A 20,269-nucleotide genomic window follows, 5' to 3' on the forward strand; every position below is an offset into this window, starting at 1 on the left:
ATCAGATTGGCCTGAAATTTTTTCTACAAGTAGATGTCATTACCATATGCCTTCAGAGAAAATTTCAGCTTGATGAGTTGTGCCGTTAATTTTTAAAAAATAGTGATAGGTTTATTACACAAAAAAGTATAATTATTCCACAACAAACGTTAAACGGGGAAATCACTCTATCTCAAACAACAAACATCAGATTGGCCTGAAATTTTTTCTACAAGTAGAAGTAATTACCATCTGCCTTCTGTGGAAATTTCAGCTTGATGAGTTGAGCCGTTAATTTTTAAAAAATAGTGATAAGTTTATTACAGAAAAAAGTATAATTATTCCACAACAAACGTAAAACGGGGAAATCACTCTATCTCAAACAACAAACATCAGATTGGCCTGAAATTTTTTCTACAAAGAGAAGTCATTACCAACTGCCTGCTGTAAAAATTTCAGCTTGATGAGTTGTGCCGTTAATTTAAAAAAAATAGTGATATGTTTATTACAGAAAAAAGTATAATTATTCCACAACAAACGTAAAACGGGGAAATCACTCTATCTCAAACAACAAACATCAGATTGGCCTGAAATTTTTTTCTACAAGTAGAAGTCATTACCATCTGCCTTCAGAGAAAATTTCAGCTTGATGAGTTGTGCCGTTAATTTTTAAAAAATAGTGATAGGTTTATTACACAAAAAAGTATAATTATTCCACAACAAACGTTAAACGGGGAAATCACTCTATCTCAAACAACAAACATCAGATTGGCCTGAAATTTTTTCTACAAGTAGAAGTAATTACCATCTGCCTTCTGTGGAAATTTCAGCTTGATGAGATGTGCCGTTAATTTTTAAAAAATAGTGATAGGTTTATTACACAAAAAAGTATAATTATTCCACAAAAAACGTAAAACGGGGAAATCACTCTATCTCAAACAACAAGGATTAGATTGTCCTGAAATTTTTTCTACAAGTAGAGGTCACTACCAACTGCCTTCTGTGAAAATTTCAGCTTGATTTGTTGTGCCGTTAATTAAAAAAAATCGTAATAGATTTATTACACAACAGTAAAACAGGCAAATCGCTCTATCTCTAACCCCAACCTTCAGATTGGCCTGAAATTGTTTCTACAAGTAGAAATTATTGCAAACTCAACCATTATGGAGTAGTCACTACAAAGCGCAAAAAAAAAAAAAAAAAAAAAGTTTGGATTCCCTAACACAGACATCAGATTTCAGGTGTTAAGACTCATTGCCGTGTCTTATGGGGAAACTTTGAGCCAGGCTTCCCCTTTTTAATAAGGTAGTTTCTACGCCGATTTTTTTTTCGATTCTAAACCCAATCACCCCGTTTGCAAGCAGGTTGAACGTTACTAAGAACAACCAACAATCCGAGATGGTTTTTAATGTCCTATATGAAGACTGCTTTTCTTTTGTTAAAAATCTTCAATTATTTTTTTCCACAACAAAAGTAAACCGGGGAAATCACTCTATCTCTAACCCCAACCGTCAGATTGGCCTGAAATTTTTTCTACAAGTAGATGTCATTACCAACTGCCTTCTATAAAAATTTCAGCTTGATAAGTTGTGCCATTAATTTTTAAAAAATAGTGATAAGTTTATTACACCAAAAAAGTATAATTATTCCACAACAAACGTAAAACGGGGAAATCACTCTATCTCAAACAACAAACATCAGATTGGCCTGAAATTTTTTCTACAAGTAGAAGTCATTACCAACTGCCTGCTGTACAAATTTCAGCTTGATGAGTTGTGCCGTTAATTAAAAAAAAAATAGTGATAAGTTTATTACATAAAAAAGTATAATTATTCCACAACAAACGTAAAACGGGGAAATCACTCTATCTCAAACAACAAACATCAGATTGGCCTGAAATTTTTTCTACAAGTAGATGTCATTACCATCTGCCTTCAGAGAAAATTTCAGCTTGATGAGTTGTGCCGTTAATTTTTAAAAAATAGTGATAGGTTTATTACACAAAAAAGTATAATTATTCCACAACAAACGTTAAACGGGGAAATCACTCTATCTCAAACAACAAACATCAGATTGGCCTGAAATTTTTTCTACAAGTAGAAGTAATTACCATCTGCCTTCTGTGGAAATTTCAGCTTGATGAGATGTGCCGTTAATTTTTAAAAAATAGTGATAGGTTTATTACACAAAAAAGTATAATTATTCCACAACAAACGTAAAACGGGGAAATCACTCTATCTCAAACAACAAACATCAGATTGGCCTGAAATTTTTTCTACAAGTAGATGTCATTACCATCTGCCTTCAGAGAAAATTTCAGCTTGATGAGTTGTGCCGTTAATTTTTAAAAAATAGTGATAGGTTTATTACACAAAAAAGTATAATTATTCCACAACAAACGTTAAACGGGGAAATCACTCTATCTCAAACAACAAACATCAGATTGGCCTGAAATTTTTTCTACAAGTAGAAGTAACTACCATCTGCCTTCAGAGAAAATTTCAGCTTGATGAGTTGTGCCGTTAATTTTTAAAAAATAGTGATAGGTTTATTACACAAAAAAGTATAATTATTCCACAACAAACGTAAAACGGGGAAATCACTCTATCTCAAACAACAAACATCAGATTGGCCTGAATTTTTTTCTACAAGTAGAAGTCATTACCAACTGTCTTCTGTGAAAATTTCAGCTTGATGAGTTGAGCCGTTAATTTTTAAAAAATAGTGATAGGTTTATTACAGAAAAAAGTATAATTATTCCACAACAAACGTAAAACGGGGAAATCACTCTATCTCAAACAACAAACATCAGATTGGCCTGAAAATTTTTCTACAAAGAGAAGTCATTACCAACTGCCTGCTGTAAAAATTTCAGCTTGATGAGTTGTGCCGTTAATTTTTAAAAAATAGTGATATGTTTATTACAGAAAAAAGTATAATTATTCCACAACAAACGTAAAACGGGGAAATCACTCTATCTCAAACAACAAACATCAGATTGGCCTGAAATTTTTTCTACAAGTAGAAGTCATTACCATCTGCCTTCAGAGAAAATTTCAGCTTGATGAGTTGTGCCGTTAATTTTTAAAAAATAGTGATAGGTTTATTACACAAAAAAGTATAATTATTCCACAACAAACGTTAAACGGGGAAATCACTCTATCTCAAACAACAAACATCAGATTGGCCTGAAATTTTTTCTACAAGTAGAAGTAATTACCATCTGCCTTCTGTGGAAATTTCAGCTTGATGAGTTGTGCCGTTAATTTAAAAAAAATAGTGATAAGTTTATTACAGAAAAAAGTATAATTATTCCACAACAAACGAAAAACGGGGAAATCACTCTATCTCAAACAACAAACATCAGATTGGCCTGAAAATTTTTCTACAAAGAGAAGTCATTACCAACTGCCTGCTGTAAAAATTTCAGCTTGATGAGTTGTGCCGTTAATTTAAAAAAAAATAGTGATAAGTTTATTACAGAAAAAAGTATAATTATTCCACAACAAACGTAAAACGGGGAAATCACTCTATCTCAAACAACAAACATCAGATTGGCCTGAAATTTTTTTCTACAAGTAGAAGTCATTACCATCTGCCTTCAGAGAAAATTTCAGCTTGATGAGTTGTGCCGTTAATTTTTAAAAAATAGTGATAGTTTTATTACACAAAAAAGTATAATTATTCCACAACAAACGTAAAACGGGGAAATCACTCTATCTCAAACAACAAACATCAGATTGGCCTGAATTTTTTTCTACAAGTAGAAGTCATCACCAACTGTCTTCTGTGAAAATTTCAGCTTGATGAGTTGAGCCGTTAATTTTTAAAAAATAGTGATAAGTTTATTACAGAAAAAAGTATAATTATTCCACAACAAACGTAAAACGGGGAAATCACTCTATCTCAAACAACAAACATCAGATTGGCCTGAAAATTTTTCTACAAAGAGAAGTCATTACCAACTGCCTGCTGTAAAAATTTCAGCTTGATGAGTTGTGCCGTTAATTTTTAAAAAATAGTGATATGTTTATTACAGAAAAAAGTATAATTATTCCACAACAAACGTTAAACGGGGAAATCACTCTATCTCAAACAACAAACATCAGATTGGCCTGAAATTTTTTCTACAAGTAGAAGTAATTACCATCTGCCTTCTGTGGAAATTTCAGCTTGATGATATGTGCCGTTAATTTTTAAAAAATAGTGATAGGTTTATTACACAAAAAAGTATAATTATTCCACAACAAACGTTAAACGGGGAAATCACTCTATCTCAAACAACAAACATCAGATTGGCCTGAAATTTTTTCTACAAGTAGAGGTCACTACCAACTGCCTTCTGTGAAAATTTCAGCTTGATTTGTTGTGCCGTTAATTTAAAAAAAATAGTGATAGGTTTATTACACAAAAAAGTATAATTATTCCACAAAAAACGTAAAACGGGGAAATCACTCTATCTCAAACAACAAGCATTAGATTGTCCTGAAATTTTTTCTACAAGTAGAGGTCACTACCAACTGCCTTCTGTGAAAATTTCAGCTTGATTTGTTGTGCCGTTAATTTTTAAAAAATAGTGATAGGTTTATTACACAAAAAAGTATAATTATTCCACAACAAACGTTAAACGGGGAAATCACTCTATCTCAAACAACAAACATCAGATTGGCCTGAAATTTTTTCTACAAGTAGAAGTAATTACCATCTGCCTTCTGTGGAAATTTCAGCTTGATGAGATGTGCCGTTAATTTTTAAAAAATAGTGATAGGTTTATTACACAAAAAAGTATAATTATTCCACAAAAAACGTAAAACGGGGAAATCACTCTATCTCAAACAACAAGCATTAGATTGTCCTGAAATTTTTTCTACAAGTAGAGGTCACTACCAACTGCCTTCTGTGAAAATTTCAGCTTGATTTGTTGTGCCGTTAATTTAAAAAAAATAGTGATAGGTTTATTACACAAAAAAGTATAATTATTCCACAACAAACGTTAAACGGGGAAATCACTCTATCTCAAACAACAAACATCAGATTGGCCTGAAATTTTTTCTACAAGTAGAAGTAATTACCATCTGCCTTCTGTGGAAATTTCAGCTTGATGAGATGTGCCGTTAATTTAAAAAAAATAGTGATAGGTTTATTACACAAAAAAGTATAATTATTCCACAACAAACGTAAAACGGGGAAATCACTCTATCTCAAACAACAAACATCAGATTGGCCTGAAATTTTTTCTACAAGTAGAAGTCATTACCAACTGTCTTCTGTGAAAATTTCAGCTTGATGAGTTGAGCCGTTAATTTTTAAAAAATAGTGATAGGTTTATTACACAAAAAAGTATAATTATTCCACAAAAAACGTAAAACGGGGAAATCACTCTATCTCAAACAACAAGCATTAGATTGTCCTGAAATTTTTTCTACAAGTAGAGGTCACTACCAACTGCCTTCTGTGAAAATTTCAGCTTGATTTGTTGTGCCGTTAATTAAAAAAAAATCGTAATAGATTTATAACACAACAGTAAAACAGGCAAATCGCTCTATCTCTAACCCCAACCTTCAGATTGGCCTGAAATTGTTTCTACAAGTAGAAATTATTGCAAACTCAACCATTATGGAGTAGTCACTACAAAGCGCACAAAAAAAAAAAAAAAAAAAAAAAAAAGTTTGGATTCCCTAACACAGACATCAGATTTCAGGTGTTAAGACTCATTGCCGTGTCACATGGGGAAACTTTGAGCCAGGCTTCCCCTTTTTAATAAGGTAGTTTCTACGCCGATTTTTTTTTCGATTCTAAACCCAATCACCCCGTTTGCAAGCAGGTTGAACGTTACTAAGAACAACCAACAATCCGAGATGGTTTTTAATGTCCTATATGAAGACTGCTTTTCTTTTGTTAAAAATCTTCAATTAATTTTTTCCACAACAAAAGTAAACCGGGGAAATCACTCTATCTCTAACCCCAACCGTCAGATTGGCCTGAAATTTTTTCTACAAGCAGATGTCATTACCATCTGCCTTCTATAAAAATTTCAGCTTGATAAGTTGTGCCATTAATTTTTAAAAAATAGTGATAGGTTTATTACACAAAAAAGTATAATTATTCCACAACAAACGTAAAACGGGGAAATCACTCTATCTCAAACAACAAACATCAGATTGGCCTGAAAATTTTTCTACAAAGAGAAGTCATTACCAACTGCCTGCTGTAAAAATTTCAGCTTGATGAGTTGTGCCGTTAATTTTTAAAAAATAGTGATATGTTTATTACAGAAAAAAGTATAATTATTCCACAACAAACGTAAAACGGGGAAATCACTCTATCTCAAACAACAAACATCAGATTGGCCTGAAATTTTTTCTACAAGTAGAAGTCATTACCATCTGCCTTCAGAGAAAATTTCAGCTTGATGAGTTGTGCCGTTAATTTTTAAAAAATAGTGATAGGTTTATTACACAAAAAAGTATAATTATTCCACAACAAACGTTAAACGGGGAAATCACTCTATCTCAAACAACAAACATCAGATTGGCCTGAAATTTTTTCTACAAGTAGAAGTAATTACCATCTGCCTTCTGTGGAAATTTCAGCTTGATGAGATGTGCCGTTAATTTTTAAAAAATAGTGATAGGTTTATTACACAAAAAAGTATAATTATTCCACAAAAAACGTAAAACGGGGAAATCACTCTATCTCAAACAACAAACATCAGATTGGCCTGAAATTTTTTCTACAAGTAGAAGTAACTACCATCTGCCTTCAGAGAAAATTTCAGCTTGATGAGTTGTGCCGTTAATTTTTAAAAAATAGTGATAGGTTTATTACACAAAAAAGTATAATTATTCCACAACAAACGTAAAACGGGGAAATCACTCTATCTCAAACAACAAACATCAGATTGGCCTGAAATTTTTTCTACAAGTAGAAGTCATTACCAACTGTCTTCTGTGAAAATTTCAGCTTGATGAGTTGAGCCGTTAATTTTTAAAAAATAGTGATAAGTTTATTACAGAAAAAAGTATAATTATTCCACAACAAACGTAAAACGGGGAAATCACTCTATCTCAAACAACAAACATCAGATTGGCCTGAAAATTTTTCTACAAAGAGAAGTCATTACCAACTGCCTGCTGTAAAAATTTCAGCTTGATGAGTTGTGCCGTTAATTTTTAAAAAATAGTGATATGTTTATTACAGAAAAAAGTATAATTATTCCACAACAAACGTAAAACGGGGAAATCACTCTATCTCAAACAACAAACATCAGATTGGCCTGAAATTTTTTCTACAAGTAGAAGTCATTACCATCTGCCTTCAGAGAAAATTTCAGCTTGATGAGTTGTGCCGTTAATTTTTAAAAAATAGTGATAGGTTTATTACACAAAAAAGTATAATTATTCCACAACAAACGTTAAACGGGGAAATCACTCTATCTCAAACAACAAACATCAGATTGGCCTGAAATTTTTTCTACAAGTAGAAGTAATTACCATCTGCCTTCTGTGGAAATTTCAGCTTGATGAGATGTGCCGTTAATTTTTAAAAAATAGTGATAGGTTTATTACACAAAAAAGTATAATTATTCCACAAAAAACGTAAAACGGGGAAATCACTCTATCTCAAACAACAAACATCAGATTGGCCTGAAATTTTTTCTACAAGTAGAAGTAACTACCATCTGCCTTCAGAGAAAATTTCAGCTTGATGAGTTGTGCCGTTAATTTTTAAAAAATAGTGATAGGTTTATTACACAAAAAAGTATAATTATTCCACAACAAACGTAAAACGGGGAAATCACTCTATCTCAAACAACAAACATCAGATTGGCCTGAAATTTTTTCTACAAGTAGAAGTCATTACCAACTGTCTTCTGTGAAAATTTCAGCTTGATGAGTTGAGCCGTTAATTTTTAAAAAATAGTGATAAGTTTATTACAGAAAAAAGTATAATTATTCCACAACAAACGTAAAACGGGGAAATCACTCTATCTCAAACAACAAACATCAGATTGGCCTGAAATTTTTTTCTACAAGTAGAAGTCATTACCATCTGCCTTCAGAGAAAATTTCAGCTTGATGAGTTGTGCCGTTAATTTTTAAAAAATAGTGATAGGTTTATTACACAAAAAAGTATAATTATTCCACAACAAACGTTAAACGGGGAAATCACTCTATCTCAAACAACAAACATCAGATTGGCCTGAAATTTTTTCTACAAGTAGAAGTAATTACCATCTGCCTTCTGTGGAAATTTCAGCTTGATGAGATGTGCCGTTAATTTTTAAAAAATAGTGATAGGTTTATTACACAAAAAAGTATAATTATTCCACAAAAAACGTAAAACGGGGAAATCACTCTATCTCAAACAACAAGCATTAGATTGTCCTGAAATTTTTTCTACAAGTAGAGGTCACTACCAACTGCCTTCTGTGAAAATTTCAGCTTGATTTGTTGTGCCGTTAATTAAAAAAAAAATCGTAATAGATTTATAACACAACAGTAAAACAGGCAAATCGCTCTATCTCTAACCCCAACCTTCAGATTGGCCTGAAATTTTTTTCTACAAGTAGAAGTCATTACCATCTGCCTTCAGGGAAAATTTCAGCTTGATGAGTTGTGCCGTTAATTTTTAAAAAATAGTGATAGGTTTATTACACAAAAAAGTATAATTATTCCACAACAAACGTTAAACGGGGAAATCACTCTATCTCAAACAACAAACATCAGATTGGCCTGAAATTTTTTCTACAAGTAGAAGTAATTACCATCTGCCTTCTGTGGAAATTTCAGCTTGATGAGATGTGCCGTTAATTTTTAAAAAATAGTGATAGGTTTATTACACAAAAAAGTATAATTATTCCACAAAAAACGTAAAACGGGGAAATCACTCTATCTCAAACAACAAGCATTAGATTGTCCTGAAATTTTTTCTACAAGTAGAGGTCACTACCAACTGCCTTCTGTGAAAATTTCAGCTTGATTTTTTGTGCCGTTAATTTTTAAAAAATAGTGATAGGTTTATTACACAAAAAAGTATAATTATTCCACAACAAACGTTAAACGGGGAAATCACTCTATCTCAAACAACAAACATCAGATTGGCCTGAAATTTTTTCTACAAGTAGAAGTAATTACCATCTGCCTTCTGTGGAAATTTCAGCTTGATGAGATGTGCCGTTAATTTTTAAAAAATAGTGATAGGTTTATTACACAAAAAAGTATAATTATTCCACAAAAAACGTAAAACGGGGAAATCACTCTATCTCAAACAACAAGCATTAGATTGTCCTGAAATTTTTTCTACAAGTAGAGGTCACTACCAACTGCCTTCTGTGAAAATTTCAGCTTGATTTGTTGTGCCGTTAATTAAAAAAAATCGTAATAGATTTATTACACAACAGTAAAACAGGCAAATCGCTCTATCTCTAACCCCAACCTTCAGATTGGCCTGAAATTGTTTCTACAAGTAGAAATTATTGCAAACTCAACCATTATGGAGTAGTCACTACAAAGCGCAAAAAAAAAAAAAAAAAGTTTGGATTCCCTAACACAGACATCAGATTTCAGGTGTTAAGACTCATTGCCGTGTCTCATGGGGAAACTTTGAGCCAGGCTTCCCCTTTTTAATAAGGTAGTTTCTACGCCGATTTTTTTTTCGATTCTAAACCCAATCACCCCGTTTGCAAGCAGGTTGAACGTTACTAAGAACAACCAACAATCCGAGATGGTTTTTAATGTCCTATATGAAGACTGCTTTTCTTTTGTTAAAAATCTTCAATTAATTTTTTCCACAACAAAAGTAAACCGGGGAAATCACTCTATCTCTAACCCCAACCGTCAGATTGGCCTGAAATTTTTTCTACAAGTAGATGTCATTACCATCTGCCTTCTATAAAAATTTCAGCTTGATAAGTTGTGCCATTAATTTTTAAAAAATAGTGATAAGTTTATTACACAAAAAAGTATAATTATTCCACAACAAACGTAAAACGGGGAAATCACTCTATCTCAAACAACAAACATCAGATTGGCCTGAAAAATTTTCTACAAAGAGAAGTCATTACCAACTGCCTGCTGTGAAAATTTCAGCTTGATGAGTTGTGCCGTTTATTTTAAAAAAATAGTGATAAGTTTATTACAGAAAAAAGTATAATTATTCCACAACAAACGTAAAACGGGGAAATCACTCTATCTCAAACAACAAACATCAGATTGGCCTGAAATTTTTTTCTACAAGTAGAAGTAATTACCATCTGCCTTCTGTGAAAATTTCAGCTTGATGAGATGTGCCGTTAATTTTTAAAAAATAGTGATAGGTTTATTACACAAAAAAGTATAATTATTCCACAAAAAACGTAAAACGGGGAAATCACTCTATCTCAAACAACAAGCATTAGATTGTCCTGAAATTTTTTCTACAAGTAGAGGTCACTACCAACTGCCTTCTGTGAAAATTTCAGCTTGATTTGTTGTGCCGTTAATTTTTAAAAAATAGTGATAGGTTTATTACACAAAAAAGTATAATTATTCCACAACAAACGTTAAACGGGGAAATCACTCTATCTCAAACAACAAACATCAGATTGGCCTGAAATTTTTTCTACAAGTAGAAGTAATTACCATCTGCCTTCTGTGGAAATTTCAGCTTGATGAGATGTGCCGTTAATTTTTAAAAAAATAGTGATAGGTTTATTACACAAAAAAGTATAATTATTCCACAAAAAACGTAAAACGGGGAAATCACTCTATCTCAAACAACAAGCATTAGATTGTCCTGAAATTTTTTCTACAAGTAGAGGTCACTACCAACTGCCTTCTGTGAAAATTTCAGCTTGATTTGTTGTGCCGTTAATTAAAAAAAATCGTAATAGATTTATTACACAACAGTAAAACAGGCAAATCGCTCTATCTCTAACCCCAACCTTCAGATTGGCCTGAAATTGTTTCTACAAGTAGAAATTATTGCAAACTCAACCATTATGGAGTAGTCACTACAAAGCGCAAAAAAAAAAAAAAAAAAGTTTGGATTCCCTAACACAGACATCAGATTTCAGGTGTTAAGACTCATTGCCGTGTCTCATGGGGAAACTTTGAGCCAGGCTTCCCCTTTTTAATAAGGTAGTTTCTACGCCGATTTTTTTTTCGATTCTAAACCCAATCACCCCGTTTGAGAGCAGGTTGAACGTTACTAAGAACAACCATCTCAGTCCGCATCGTGCTCTCTTGCCGTGCGGATCTATTTGCTTTTTGCTTAAGGAAGTGTTACTACTACCTAAAGCTACAACAAATTTAAACAGCACTTTTCAGTGCTCAACCTGTAAAAATTTTCTACCTTGTTCAACTCCTCTTATTCCTCTTCGATCCTTGTTTGGACCCTACCCGAGGTAATCCTTCTTGGATATCGATTTGGAAAATTCCTCTTCGATCCTTCAGATTCTTATAGTAATCTGCTTGGAAGTCGATTTGGATAATCGCATAATCGCACTTTTCAGTGCTCAACCTGTAAAAAATTTTCTACCTTGTTCAACTCCTCTTATTCCTCTTCGATCCTTGTTTGGACCCTACCCGAGGTAATCCTTCTTGGATATCGATTTGGAAAATTCCTCTTCGATCCTTCAGATTCTTATAGTAATCTGCTTGGAAGTCGATTTGGATAAAAATTTACTGCCGCCATGGCACCTAAACGCAAAAGAAAGGGGCAAACTCTTGACCCCCCTTCTGATGAAATTAATTTGAGTAATCAATTTGATTTGCTCACGGATGATGAGAATGATCCATCATCCAAGAAAAATTCTAGTAAACTTTCCCGGCTTAATGCCAAGAAAGAAAAGATTCCCCCTATTGTGATAACCACTACCGATTTCCATGCTCTTCGCATGGAACTTTTGAATTTCGTGAAAGTTAAGTTTTCACTACAAATTGGACGTCGGGGTGAATGCCGTGTATTGGCTGAAACCTTGGACGGATTTAAATGTCTTCTCAAGTATCTTACTGAGAAGAAGCACAATTTTTTTACTTACGACACCAAAACTGAACGTGTGTTCAAGGTTGTCATGAAAGGACTGCCCAGTGGTGAATCCCTGGATCAGATCAAAGATGAACTGGCAAAATTACTTGGAGTTGTGCCACTCCAAGTAATCAAAATGAAAATGAAATCCCGTCCTGGCGATTCGCGCAACGGGATTTCTAATGATTTTTATTTAGTTCACTTCAAGTCTAGTGAACTAAACAACCTTAAGGCCTTAGAAAAAGCTAGCCTTATGCTCCATGTCCGAGTGAAGTGGGAACACTTCAGGAAGACTGGAGGAAATTTCCAAAACCTCACTCAGTGCCGTAAGTGCCAGGGATGGGGTCACGGAACTAAAAATTGCTACATGCCAGCTAAATGCATGAATTGTGGTGATTCCTCTCACGCAAAGGACGACTGTCCTGTGAAGGAAGACCCTAAGAAATTTAAATGTTCAAATTGTGGTGAAAACCACAAATCCAATTTTTGGGAATGTAAGACTCGCAAAGCGATCCTACAATCTCGTTCTAAGCGACAGGTAGGAAACGCTCCACGTTTCCGAACAGGTACAAATTCCTCTGCTGTTAACAACGGTCAGCGAGGAACAAATTCTACATTCGTACCCGTAGGTACAAATATCACCCCTGCTTCAAATGTTTCATCTGTACCTACTCCCCTCGCTGCTAACAATGTTCAGCGAGTTAATGGAGCTACCTATGCTGCTATTGCAGCGGGTAGAAATCAAAATACTAACCAACGTTCTAACGGAAATTTTGACAATTTTGACTTAGGAAGCATTACTGCCCCTAAAATGGAATTTTTACAGAATTCATTAATTGACATGATTTCTGATATGCTTAAATCTAACTCCATGTTTGATGCTATTCAAACTGGAGTAAAATTTGCTAATAATATTGTCATGACTTTAAAATTCAGTAATGGATTTTAAAGCTTTAAACATTTTAAATTGGAACGCTCGATCTCTTAAAGATAATGAAGACGAGCTATTTAATTTTTTGAGGGTTCATAACGTGCATATTGCCGTTATAACTGAAACGTTCCTTAAACCTGACCATAAGGTTAAGAAGGACGCAAATTACTTGATTTATAGAAATGATCGTCTTGATGGACCCTGTGGTGGCGTTGCCATCATTATTCATAGACGAATCAAGCATAAAATTCTTTCTTCATTTCAAACCAAAGTTTTTGAAACTTTGGGAGTTTCTGTTGAAACAAAATTTGGACAACTTACGTTTATAGCTGCCTATTTGCCATTCCAATGCGTAGGCCAGCAAAAGAATTTTCTCAAGGGTGACCTCCAGAAACTTACCCGTCATAGGTCTAAATTCTTCATTATTGGTGATTTTAATGCAAAACACCGCTCATGGAATAATGCTCAAAGCAATTCCAATGGTAATATTCTGTTTGATGATTGTTCTGCAGGTTATTACACTATTCAATATCCAAACAGCCCAACATGCTTTTCTTCTGCAAGAAATCCCTCAACTATTGATTTGGTCTTAACTGATTCATGTCATCTTTGTAGCCAATTGGTTACCCATGCTGACTTCGGTTCTGATCACCTTCCAGTAACTTTTGAAATATCCCAAGAAATAATTTCCAATCCCAACAGCTTTACTTTCAATTACCATAGGGCTGATTGGGAGCAATATCGAACATTTATAGAATATAACTTCGATCCAAACATTCCTTTGCAAACCAAAGATGAAATTAATTATGCTCTTGAATCTCTGACTACTTCTATAGTTGAAGCAAGAGCTGCCTCAGTACCAAAATGCGAGGTTAAATTCGATTCAATTATAATAGACGATGATCTTCAGCTCTTGATCCGTCTTAAAAATGTCCGTAGGAGACAATTTCAAAGAACACGCGATCCTGCCATGAAAGTTATCTGGCGGGATTTGCAAAAACAAATTAAAAAGCGATTCTCTGCCCTGAGGAACAAAACTTTTGAAAATAATGTTTCTAAATTAGACCCGAGTTCCAAACCCTTTTGGAAACTCACAAAAATTTTGAAAAAACCTCAAAAGCCAATTCCAGCGCTTAAAGTAGGTGGTAAAATTTTGATCACAAATTTGGAAAAAGCTCAGAAACTTGCTAAGCAATTCGAGAGTTCCCATAATTTCAGTTTGGGTCTTACTAGTCCTATTGAGAATCAGGTTGCTCGGGATTTTCTGAATATTTTCTCTCGGGAAAATATTTTTGATGATTCCTGGGGGACTGATTTGGACGAAGTAAGGTCTATAACCAAAAAATTTCAAAATATGAAACCTCCAGGTGATGATGGTATTTTCTATATCCTCATCAAAAAACTCCCAGAGAGTACCTTGTCTTTCCTGGTAAAATTATTTAACAGATGTTTCCATTTGGCATACTTTCCTGATAAATGGAAAAATGCAAAAGTTGTTCCAATTTTGAAGCCGGATAAAAATCCAGCTGAAGCTTCTAGCTACCGTCCAATAAGTTTGCTTTCTTCAATAAGTAAACTTTTTGAAAAAATAATTTTGAATAGAATGATGCTTCACATCAACACGAACTCAATTTTTGCAGATGAGCAGTTTGGATTTCGCCATGGGCATTCAACTACTCATCAACTCTTGAGAGTTACCAATTTAATTCGTTCAAACAAATCTGAAGGCCACTCAACTGGAGTTGCTCTTCTAGACATAGAAAAAGCATTCGACAGTGTTTGGCATGAAGGTTTGATTGCTAAATTGAAAAAGTTTAATTTTCCACTTTACATTATGAAATTAGTTCAAAATTATTTAACTGACAGAACTCTGCAGGTAAATTATCAAAATTCCAAATCTAATCGACTACCTGTTAGAGCAGGAGTTCCTCAGGGTAGCATTCTTGGGCCTATATTGTATAACATTTTCACTTCGGACCTCCCTGATTTGCCTCAGGGTTGCCACAAATCTTTGTTCGCTGATGACACAGGCATTTCCGCTAAAGGAAGAAGTCTTCGTGTTATTTGCAGCAGACTTCAGAAAAGTTTAGATATTTTCTCTTCTTATTTACAAAAATGGAAGATTTCTCCCAACGCTTCCAAAACTCAACTTATAATATTTCCACATAAGCCCAGGGCTTCCTTTTTGAAACCTAGTAGTAGTCACATAGTCACTATGAACGGAGTTCCAATTTCCTGGTCAACCCAAGTGAAATATCTTGGATTAATACTTGACCATAAATTAACTTTTAAAGATCACATTGAGGGCATTCAAGCCAAATGTAACAAATATATAAAATGTTTGTATCCTCTTATAAACAGGAAATCCAAACTTTGCCTGACGAATAAACTTCTAATATTTAAACAAGTTTTTAGACCGGCCATGCTTTACGCTGTGCCAATATGGTCTAGTTGTTGCACTACCAGGAAAAAAGCACTTCAAAGGATTCAGAACAAAATTCTGAAGATGATTTTGAAGTTGCCTCCCTGGTACAGTACTACCGAAGTACATAGAATTTCGAATGTTGAGACTTTAGCACAAATGTCCAACAAAATAATTAATAATTTCCGGCAAAAATCGTTACAATCCTCAATTGCAACGATTAATTCCCTTTATACTTAGATAAGATTTAGTTTTAGTTATTTAGTTTTAAGCTATCAATTGTTATACTGACATGCAGGTTTAAAAAACCTGTTTAAAATACTGAATTGCCAAGACAGGAACAATGTAAAAACACTTAGATATATATCATAACAATTAAGGCTGGTAAGTTACTGTAGTAACTGGAGCACCTAGGTTAAAAATGAAATGTAATTTATTTTGAATTTGGAACAAATAAAGAGTTAAAAAAAAAAAAAAAAAAAAAAAGAAAGAACAACCAACAATCCGAGATGGTTTTTAATGTCCTATATGAAGACTGCTTTTCTTTTGTTAAAAATCTTCAATTAATTTTTTCCACAACAAAAGTAAACCGGGGAAATCACTCTATCTCTAACCCCAACCGTCAGATTGGCCTGAAATTTTTTCTACAAGTAGATGTCATTACCATCTGCCTTCTATAAAAATTTCAGCTTTATAAGTTGTGCCATTAATTTTTAAAAAATAGTGATAAGTTTATTACACAAAAAAGTATAATTATTCCACAACAAACGTAAAACGGGGAAATCACTCTATCTCAAACAACAAACATCAGATTGGCCTGAAAATTTTTCTACAAAGAGAAGTCATTACCAACTGCCTGCTGTGAAAATTTCAGCTTGATGAGTTGTACCGCTAATTTAAAAAAAATAGTGATAAGTTTATTACAGAAAAAAGTATAATTATTCCACAACAAACGTAAAACGGGGAAATCACTCTATCTCAAACAACAAACATAAGATTGGCCTGAAATTTTTTCTACAAGTAGAAGTCATTACCATCTGCCTTCAGAGAAAATTTCAGCTTGATGAGTTGTGCCGTTAATTTTTAAAAAATAGTGATAGGTTTATTACACAAAAAAGTATAATTATTCCACAACAAACGTAAAACGGGGAAATCACTCTATCTCAAACAACAAACATCAGATTGGCCTGAAATTTTTTCTACAAGTAGAAGTAATTACCATCTGCCTTCTGTGGAAATTTCAGCTTGATGAGATGTGCCGTTAATTTTAAAAAAATAGTGATAGGTTTATTACACAAAAAAGTATAATTATTCCACAACAAACGTAAAACGGGGAAATCACTCTATCTCAAACAACAAACATCAGATTGGCCTGAAATTTTTTCTACAAGTAGAAGTAACTACCATCTACCTTCAGAGAAAATTTCAGCTTGATGAGTTGTGCCGTTAATTTTTAAAAAATAGTGATAGGTTTATTACACAAAAAAGTATAATTATTCCACAACAAACGTAAAACGGGGAAATCACTCTATCTCAAACAACAAACATCAGATTGGCCTGAAATTTTTTCTACAAGTAGAAGTCATTACCAACTGTCTTCTGTGAAAATTTCAGCTTGATGAGTTGAGCCGTTAATTTTTAAAAAATAGTGATAGGTTTATTACACAAAAAAGTATAATTATTCCACAAAAAACGTAAAACGGGGAAATCACTCTATCTCAAACAACAAGCATTAGATTGTCCTGAAATTTTTTCTACAAGTAGAGGTCACTACCAACTGCCTTCTGTGAAAATTTCAGCTTGATTTGTTGTGCCGTTAATTAAAAAAAAATCGTAATAGATTTATAACACAACAGTAAAACAGGCAAATCGCTCTATCTCTAACCCCAACCTTCAGATTGGCCTGAAATTGTTTCTACAAGTAGAAATTATTGCAAACTCAACCATTATGGAGTAGTCACTACAAAGCGCACAAAAAAAAAAAAAAAAAAAAAAAAAAAAAAAAAAAAAAAAAAAAAAAAAAAAAAAAAAAAAAGTTTGGATTCCCTAACACAGACATCAGATTTCAGGTGTTAAGACTCATTGCCGTGTCTCATGGGGAAACTTTGAGCCAGGCTTCCGCTTTTTAATAAGGTAGTTTCTACGCCGATTTTTTTTCGATTCTAAACCCAATCACCCCGTTTGCAAGCAGGTTGAACGTTACTAAGAACAACCAACAATCCGAGATGGTTTTTAATGTCCTATATGAAGACTGCTTTTCTTTTGTTAAAAATCTTCAATTAATTTTTTCCACAACAAAAGTAAACCGGGGAAATCACTCTATCTCTAACCCCAACCGTCAGATTGGCCTGAAATTTTTTCTACAAGTAGATGTCATTACCATCTGCCTTCTTTAAAAATTTCAGCTTGATAAGTTGTGCCATTAATTTTTAAAAAATAGTGATAAGTTTATTACACAAAAAAGTATAATTATTCCACAACAAACGTAAAACGGGGAAATCACTCTATCTCAAACAACAAACATCAGATTGGCCTGAAAAATTTTCTACAAAGAGAAGTCATTACCAACTGCCTGCTGTAAAAATTTCAGCTTGATGAGTTGTGCCGTTAATTTTAAAAAAATAGTGATAAGTTTATTACAGAAAAAAGTATAATTATTCCACAACAAACGTAAAACGGGGAAATCACTCTATCTCAAACAACAAACATCAGATTGGCCTGAAATTTTTTCTACAAGTAGATGTCATTACCATCTGCCTTCAGAGAAAATTTCAGCTTGATGAGTTGTGCCGTTAATTTTTAAAAAATAGTGATAGGTTTATTACACAAAAAAGTATAATTATTCCACAACAAACGTTAAACGGGGAAATCACTCTATCTCAAACAACAAACATCAGATTGGCCTGAAATTTTTTCTACAAGTAGAAGTAATTACCATCTGCCTTCTGTGGAAATTTCAGCTTGATGAGATGTGCCGTTAATTTTTAAAAAATAGTGATAGGTTTATTACACAAAAAAGTATAATTATTCCACAAAAAACGTAAAACGGGGAAATCACTCTATCTCAAACAACAAACATCAGATTGGCCTGAAATTTTTTCTACAAGTAGAAGTAACTACCATCTGCCTTCAGAGAAAATTTCAGCTTGATGAGTTGTGCCGTTAATTTTTAAAAAATAGTGATAAGTTTATTACACAAAAAAGTATAATTATTCCACAACAAACGTAAAACGGGGAAATCACTCTATCTCAAACAACAAACATCAGATTGGCCTGAAATTTTTTCTACAAGTAGAAGTCATTACCAACTGTCTTCTGTGAAAATTTCAGCTTGATGAGTTGAGCCGTTAATTTTTAAAAAATAGTGATAAGTTTATTACAGAAAAAAGTATAATTATTCCACAACAAACGTAAAACGGGGAAATCACTCTATCTCAAACAACAAACATCAGATTGGCCTGAAAATTTTTCTACAAAGAGAAGTCATTACCAACTGCCTGCTGTAAAAATTTCAGCTTGATGAGTTGTGCCGTTAATTTAAAAAAAATAGTGATATGTTTATTACAGAAAAAAGTATAATTATTCCACAACAAACGTAAAACGGGGAAATCACTCTATCTCAAACAACAAACATCAGATTGGCCTGAAATTTTTTTCTACAAGTAGAAGTCATTACCATCTGCCTTCAGAGAAAATTTCAGCTTGATGAGTTGTGCCGTTAATTTTAAAAAAATAGTGATAGGTTTATTACACAAAAAAGTATAATTATTCCACAACAAACGTTAAACGGGGAAATCACTCTATCTCAAACAACAAACATCAGATTGGCCTGAAATTTTTTCTACAAGTAGAAGTAATTACCATCTGCCTTCTGTGGAAATTTCAGCTTGATGAGATGTGCCGTTAATTTTTAAAAAATAGTGATAGGTTTATTACACAAAAAAGTATAATTATTCCACAAAAAACGTAAAACGGGGAAATCACTCTATCTCAAACAACAAGCATTAGATTGTCCTGAAATTTTTTCTACAAGTAGAGGTCACTACCAACTGCCTTCTGTGAAAATTTCAGCTTGATTTGTTGTGCCGTTAATTAAAAAAAATCGTAATAGATTTATTACACAACAGTAAAACAGGCAAATCGCTCTATCTCTAACCCCAACCTTCAGATTGGCCTGAAATTGTTTCTACAAGTAGAAATTATTGCAAACTCAACCATTATGGAGTAGTCACTACAAAGCGCAAAAAAAAAAAAAAAAAAAAAGTTTGGATTCCCTAACACAGACATCAGATTTCAGGTGTTAAGACTCATTGCCGTGTCTCATGGGGAAACTTTGAGCCAGGCTTCCCCTTTTTAATAAGGTAGTTTCTACGCCGATTTTTTTTTCGATTCTAAACCCAATCACCCCGTTTGCAAGCAGGTTGAACGTTACTAAGAACAACCAACAATCCGAGATGGTTTTTAATGTCCTATATGAAGACTGCTTTTCTTTTGTTAAAAATCTTCAATTATTTTTTTCCACAACAAAAGTAAACCGGGGAAATCACTCTATCTCTAACCCCAACCGTCAGATTGGCCTGAAATTTTTTCTACAAGTAGATGTCATTACCAACTGTCTTCTATAAAAATTTCAGCTTGATAAGTTGTGCCATTAATTTTAAAAAATAGTGATAAGTTTATTACACCAAAAAAGTATAATTATTCCACAACAAACGTAAAACGGGGAAATCACTCTATCTCAAACAACAAACATCAGATTGGCCTGAAATTTTTTCTACAAGTAGAAGTCATTACCAACTGCCTGCTGTACAAATTTCAGCTTGATGAGTTGTGCCGTTAATTTAAAAAAAATAGTGATAAGTTTATTACAGAAAAAAGTATAATTATTCCACAACAAACGTAAAACGGGGAAATCACTCTATCTCAAA

The 20,269-nt window shown here is 33.3% G+C and overlaps 1 long non-coding RNA gene across 1 annotated transcript in view; it reads left to right on the forward strand.

The window, feature by feature from the left end:
• LOC135712597 (uncharacterized) overlaps positions 1-20,269 on the forward strand; it is a 285,719-nt gene that overhangs the window by 104,895 nt on the left and 160,555 nt on the right. The window contains exon 2 of the long non-coding RNA XR_010518658.1: positions 17,310-17,376. This is a non-coding gene — a long non-coding RNA (uncharacterized LOC135712597). The remainder of the gene's footprint in view (positions 1-17,309; positions 17,377-20,269) is intronic.

This window comes from Ochlerotatus camptorhynchus, unplaced genomic scaffold (assembly GCF_037179485.1).
Source record: "Ochlerotatus camptorhynchus isolate MF236.1 unplaced genomic scaffold, CSIRO-AGI_Acam_v1.1 ptg000494l, whole genome shotgun sequence".
Classification (NCBI taxonomy): domain Eukaryota; kingdom Metazoa; phylum Arthropoda; class Insecta; order Diptera; family Culicidae; genus Ochlerotatus; species Ochlerotatus camptorhynchus.